This window comes from Schistocerca serialis, chromosome 6 (assembly GCF_023864345.2).
Source record: "Schistocerca serialis cubense isolate TAMUIC-IGC-003099 chromosome 6, iqSchSeri2.2, whole genome shotgun sequence".
NCBI classification, from domain to species: domain Eukaryota; kingdom Metazoa; phylum Arthropoda; class Insecta; order Orthoptera; family Acrididae; genus Schistocerca; species Schistocerca serialis.
Genome location: NC_064643.1, coordinates 306,278,272 through 306,285,316, shown reverse-complemented (window position 1 = coordinate 306,285,316; position 7,045 = coordinate 306,278,272). Strand labels below are relative to the sequence as shown.

At 40.5% G+C, this 7,045-nt stretch overlaps 1 long non-coding RNA gene across 1 annotated transcript; it reads left to right on the top strand.

Annotated features, from left to right (window-relative positions):
* Window positions 1–2,871: 2,871 nt before the first annotated feature.
* Window positions 2,872–6,249, top strand: LOC126484634 (uncharacterized). Its single transcript, XR_007587894.1, has 4 exons — window positions 2,872–2,957; window positions 4,098–4,181; window positions 4,774–4,857; window positions 5,966–6,249. It is a non-coding gene; the product is annotated as an uncharacterized LOC126484634 (long non-coding RNA).
* The last annotated feature ends 796 nt before the right edge of the window (window positions 6,250–7,045 follow it).

The following is a 7,045-nucleotide window of genomic DNA, read 5'->3' as shown; positions in this document are numbered from 1 at the left end:
TCAATTGCAAGGCATTATTATTTCGTCTGACATATATTTAAATTACTAAAAATTTTACTGCAATGCTTGTTTACCTATTGATATTGACGTTCCTATAAAAGAATGTGCTCTGTATTTGCTGGGATTGCTATTAGTGAGAGTGATATTTAATGTTGATCACAGGGTATGCTAACAACAATGCTATGTCACCTAAACCGTCGAGGACCGTTGCCTAGCAATTACTTCCGTATTCTCTCGAGTACTAGAAATGCCTATACGAATTCGTTCTGTGAGTTATTCAGTGAAAGAAGCTTCAGCTTTGATTCAAGTGCTGTAGCGTCGAAGTTTGTGGATCAAGAACAACTAAGGAAACATTTTAAAGTTCTTGCGGAGCTTTAGAAGGTTTGAAGTAAGCTAACGCCCAGCTTCAGTGGCGAGGTACATTGTACCCGCAAGAGGTATGAGCCATTCACTTAAATGTAACCTATTTATTTACCATACGAAGCCATCTGCAGTTAGAATATCGTACAAGTATTTAAACGACTGCGAATTTAGTGGAGAAGCACTGGCAAGTTGAAGTTTTACGACGGACCGTGTTATGATTCCGGAACACGTAATTCGTAGAGTGTAACATGTGAAAGATCACTTTGTCTTAATTTTTCATATTTGTTCATCACTTTCCTGAATTTCTGACGAAGTTCACTTACGTTTGTCATACCTTCACAGATTAATCACTTGGTTTCACAATGATAAGTGTCACCAATCTCCATGCTTCTCAACTGTACATGCATGTTGGCTGTGATCATTGCACAGTCGTGCCGCTGGACATTTCTTCCGTCTGTGAAGAAGTCGCTTTGGAAACTGATGGCAGCTGTGTAGAGTAACATTTAGTCGAGCTGGCTCTGTGACAATAGAATTTTCGTCTCCTGTTGCTTCAGGAAATTGAATTAATATCTTGGAATGTAGTTAGCAGTTAAATCCATTGGGAGTTGATTATCTATTCAGGTTTTTTCATTAGATACTGCTGGATCCCTCAAAGTCGCAAAATACCATTGTTTTGTGGTACATACAGTGATTTATTTAAAATTTACCCATTCCTATGGACGTTGCTAAACAGTGTAGAGCTCTGCAGCTACTGGCGTTGCTGTTTAATGTTGTTCACAGGATATGCTAACACCGATGCTATGTTACCTAAACCGTAGAGAACCGTTCCCTAGCAGTTACTTGCGTATTCAACCGAGCACTTGAAATAACGATAAGAATTCGTCGTGTGAATTATTGAATTAAAAAGGCTCCAGTTTTGAATCATATATTGTATTGTTACACTTCGTGTTTCGAGTTCAAATAACGAAACATTTTAAAGTTGTTGAGGACTTCTAGAAGCTTTGAACGAAGCTAACGCCCAGCTTCAGAAGCGAGGTGCAGTGTATCCGGGAGAGGAACGAACTACTGACGTAAGTGTCTTCTGTTTACTTACCGTATAGAATCAGATGCAGTTTCAATATCGCATAAGCTTATAAACGACAGGATGTGTAGCGGCGAAGTACTGGAACACTGAAACGTTACGACGTAGTGTGATGTGATTTCGCGGTATGTAAAATGGAAAAAGAAACAGTTCCATTCACATTCCAGCACATTGTTTCAATACGTCACGCAGCTACGAAGGTTACGAGGGAGCGGGGCTTATAGGGACAGATCTCTTTGCTGAGATTTTCACAATTTTAGTTGCTGGAATCGTCTGTTCTTTTACTTATTATTTAATTTGAGAACGAGAGCGACGTCACCTATCTCTGTCACCAAATCTGTTATATTCTACCTTCTGTGAAAAAGAAGGCAATACATAGACAAGTTCCAGCTGCGTGCAGTTATAATGTGTTGACATGGCACCATACCAAATGTATTTTCTCTTTCTGTTACTCAAAGAAATTAAATTAACACCCTTAAACATCGTTAAATGTTAATTCCGTTGGGAGTTTATAAGGTGTACTGGCGTTTACTTAATTCAAATGTCGCTGGTTAAATTTCAATGGTAAATATGGTTGTCACGTCGTACATGTTGTTGAATAGTTTACATGGCGCTGAAGAGTGATTCTAGGTTTAGTGTTGAAGTTAGGTTGTTGATGACTTTGCCAAAAAGAAGGAAAGACGCAGCTTGGTGGGAATACGCTGACTCAGACAACGGGAATTTGTAAAATTCGTAATCTCCTCAGACACTGCGGAGAGATTTGGGATTTAAACCACCACGCTGTTCCATTGATTATTTACTAGTAACTTCATATCACCGACAAGATGTTCCCTTAAGTACTCACCAATTAAACTACCGATCCTGCCTCACGGTACCATATTGAACGAACGGATGGTAGTAACCAAATCGCGGCCTAATGTCTGTCCAAATGCGAAGTTTAAATAACTGTACTTGGTGTATATCTGAAACTAGTGTAGCGATGCGCTGACTTGCTAATAGTACTGTCTGTCTGTCTAATAGTGATAGCCTTAAATAACTGCTATCGAAACAAAATTATTCATTTCAGAATAAATGTACTTCCTAATGAACACACCTTTGGCTGTCATCGAAGAACTAGTGTTATTTTAATTCATCCGTTAGGAATTAGTAAAAGTGAATTAAAATAATGAATTTCTCACCAGTCATAAATGGATATTATTTTTAAAGTAAATCATGATATTTAATCGATCTGGATGTTACAGATACTTTGTAACACTGACAGCTCTTATTATTACAGAAATTAAATTTAAAGACATGACATCACCGTCTCAAGTTTTTCCTTGCGATACACTTGTGAGATATCAAAATAACATTTACTCGTGGACACGGTATGGTCGTATCTAACGTGCTGCCCGTTATCGTTGCAGCGATGTTCCGACGAATCAAGGCGTTTTTCTCCCGGTGTGTGGGAGGGGAGAAAGACGAAGGTCTGCGACTGGACAAGACCTTGGTCGCTGCTCGAGGTTGCTTTGAGGTGAGCCACGTCACGTTGCATTACTGATATCATAATAAGCAAAGCACTAAAGTTTTAGAGCTACTTCATTGTCGATAGGTTGGTCGGAAGGTATTACAGACTCACGATTTACTGTAAATGAATCTGCGGTTCGCTATAGACATCTCATGTGACAATTCATTATGAATAATACGTCTAAGACAGGAACCTCTATTACACTATTGACTGACGACTGTGTGTTGGTGTCCGTGCAAGAAAGCAGTACGTTTATGGGAAGAGTGAGGTTCAATGTGCTAAAACAGTAAAAACTCAACAAAGAATTTAAATGTAAGCAATGTCTACAAACCTTACTTACACACGCGCACATACACACACACACACACACACACACACACACACACACACACACATAATTACAAAAATTATATTTAATACCATTTCGATACCTGATAATAAATGTGATTGCGTTTTACTAATTTAGTAGAATGATATAAAGTACCAACTAAAAAACTTATTACGTCAGAATGAGCCTCTGAAGCCCCAACGGTACTGATCGACCGCCAAGTCACACTCAATAGATAGGCTTCACTGGCTGCCGATATGGAGGGATCATTGTCAGTTTTCGTGACCGTATCTAAAATACAGCCACAGATGAACGTTACTGGCGAATGGATGGATTTCTTTATCACTTCAACAGAGACTAAAAAGGTCAATGGCGACGCTGTACCTTGGGTAATTCCTCTGTAGCTCTCTGTCGTTGCAGGCCGTTGTGGCCGTTTGGTTCTAGGCGCTACAGTCTGGAGCCGAGTGACCGCTCCGGTCGCAGGTTCGAATCCTGCCTGGGGCATGGATGTGTGTGATGTCCTTAGGTTAGTTAGGTTTAATTAGTACTAAGTTCTAGGCGACTGATGACCTCAGAAGTTAAGTCGCACAGTGCTCAGAGCCATTTGAACCAGCCTCCGTGGTTCCAGCTTAACAGTTCGTCCATAGCATAATGGTAGCTACAGCCAAACGATGTATACTCATTATCGCTATGTACAGGCCCATACATTCTTAATTAGCGCTACACTTCGTAACTCCTGTACATATTAAGAAGTATCCCTATATCTGAGTTATAAAAAGTATTCTATATGATAAAACTAATATGTTCTTTTCCAACAGGAGCGTCAGTTTACACTTGACGCGTTCTTTCTCGAGCTGCTGCAGAAACGGCTGCAGGAAGAAGAAGAAATCCGTGTTGCTCCGGTGAGTGTAAATTAGTTCAGTATAGGGAATAATGACATTAGGTTTCAACGTGTACTATTCGTTTTATGTTCAGATCAATACTCTCTTACGAAGGTGACAGTAGTTAGTGCCTTGCTTCGGGTGTTTTGCCGAGTTGTTAGGATTTGTGCAAAATGCTTCGCTGACCGTGACTGGAGTGCAGTGAGCTTTGCCGTTATGTGCACTCGATCCCTGGACTCCATCTAGTCAGGAAATGTCATACGACCTGAAGCACACGGCTTGATCGGTCGTTGAAATATTCTGCGTACAACAGGAACAACAACTCGGCATAACTCCCAGAAGTACTTCAATAACCAATCGCGCAAACAAAATCTTGTGCATCATGGGACATTAGTATTTGTTTAGTGTTATTAGTTGGTCAGACAAGCACTGAGTAGTGATAATACTTGAATAATAAAATAGATCGTTGTATAAATATTATCAATAACTGTAGCTAGCAAAACTATTGATAAATGTAGCACTTCGTAAAAAGCGGCCATGTTAGAATCTAGCACATGTTCTGTATTACTCCACATGTTGGATATCAGAAAAGTAATAAGTTCTTTTCTAACAGGGGCGTCAGTTTACGCTTGACGCGTTTCTTGAGGAGCTACTGCAGAGACGTCTGCAGTGAGAAGAGGAAAGCCGCACTGCTACGGTGAGTGAAACTTCGATCTGCAGATTTTAGTTTCTAAATGTATTCCTGGTTCAATGGCCACATTGTAACTCCCTTCAGAGCGGTAACCTGCGTTTGCGTTATTTTTCCGACTCTACAATTGTACGTTTGTAATATCACTGAAATGCTGTCAGTTTAGGTACAGGGACAAGCCTACAAAATGCAAATGTCTATGGTCGAATCGTAAATTCTGTTGTACTGAGCTGTGGTTGGTATCACGATGCTTGCAATACTATTCTCCTATAACGGTTTTGAATTGTGAGCGGATACGCAGCCTTTTTCGACAGTCTATTATTTCGCCCTACTATTGCTATGTTCGACGTAATCTTAAGAATGAACGGCACAATAGGCTTTCCTACCCTTTCACAGTATGGAGGGAGTTTCAGAAACCATTCTTATCTCCTCCCGTCCATGAAAGAGTTATCAAGTTTTCAGTATAATTTCACGTATTTTCGTTCTGTTCTATTATACTGCATCAAGGTTTACTTTTCTCTCATATAATTATCCATGACACCCTCGGAATTTCTATTCAACGTTTTGGGAACTTGTTTTAAGAAACTCTACGTTTCTGGCCTAAGTGCATATACCCACAGTCTCAGTTGCCTTGGTTGCTTTATGCGTAGAACGTAGTTCAATTTAATGGTCAGTATAAGGACAGAAATATTCTCATACTTGTGACAACCACCTGCCATCATGATACAATGATCAGAAGGAACTGAAGTACTCCCTGAACAGGATAGAGGCAAACAGTAATTGCTGGTAGTTCTCAATTTAAATTCTTATTTATAATACTTAGCAATCTTGAGTTGATGAGTAAGGGAGAGAGAAACATCCCATCACTATACCTCTATCTGGGACGCAAAACAGTTTATGAAATATAATGTCATTGCACTGTTTTACTACACTTGTGCCAATAGTTATAAACTAGTAACTCCATTTCGTGTATATTTTACAGTCTTAACAATAGCGATACAGAAATCGACCCTATATTAGCCTCGGATCCTACAATAATTTTGCAGTTTTCTTTACATATATCACCCAGCCATAATGTGATCACGTTTTTAATTCTGAAATTTAAATCTGTCGACAGGTCACTCCAGTGGCCTCCCTGCCAACCCACGGAGGCTCAACACTCCGCACCATGCAACTCTTCATAACCACGAAGAGTTATGCTGCCTGTTGGGGGCGCCGCCGTCAACTCGGCGCCTGGAGAAGAGTCACTCCAGTGGTCTCACAGCCAACCCACGGAGGCTCAACTCTCCACACCATGCAGCTCTTCATAGCCACCAAGAGTTATGCTGCCTGCTGGCGGCGCCGCCGTCAGCTCGGCGTGTGGAGAAGGCCGTCTGGGTGCTAAACTATTCGACCACGATACCGTGGCCAATACCACGTGTAACCAAATTTGCCGATTCAATAAAACTTCGGCTTAATGGGATAATATAGTCTCGTTATTTATTTTAGTTCTAGTGAGGTGGCATTATGGTAACACACGGGCCTCGCATTTGGATTGACAATGGTACAAGTCAATAATTCGTCCATCAACATCTATGATTTTTGTGGTTTATTTAAGTAGATTGCCGGCCGGAGTGGCCGAGCGGCTCTAGGCGCTACAGTCTGGAACCGCGCGGCTGCTACGGCCACAGATTCGAATCCTGCCTCGGGCATGGATGTGTGTGATGTCCTTAGGTTAGTTAGGTTTAAGTAGTTCTAAGTTCTAGGGGACTGATTACCTCGGAAGTTAAGTCCCATAGTGCTCAGAGCCATTTGAACTATTTTTTAAGTAGATTAAGGAAACCGCAAGGATGTTTCCCTCGTAATTCGACTCCGTACGATTTTCTCCACAATACGAGCTCCGTTTGTTATTACCTCTTCTTCGACGGACGTTAGGTCGGAATAATTCCTACATCTTTTCTTTATTGAGTAAGAGAATCATTTGAGCTATATTTTTTTAAAAAAAAAGCTATTGTAATATTGGTGCACCAATACAAGCATTTAGAACCCACTGTACTGGCCTTTCAAAATTTGCTAAGTAAGTTCATCAGCAAATTCTTTCTAACTAATAACTCTTAAAAGAAAAATGTGACTACAAGATCTCTGGATCTATGGATAACAAGTCAGTGCCTGTCATCCCGACGGTTACTTATTAACTCAGTGCGCCACATGTAATATA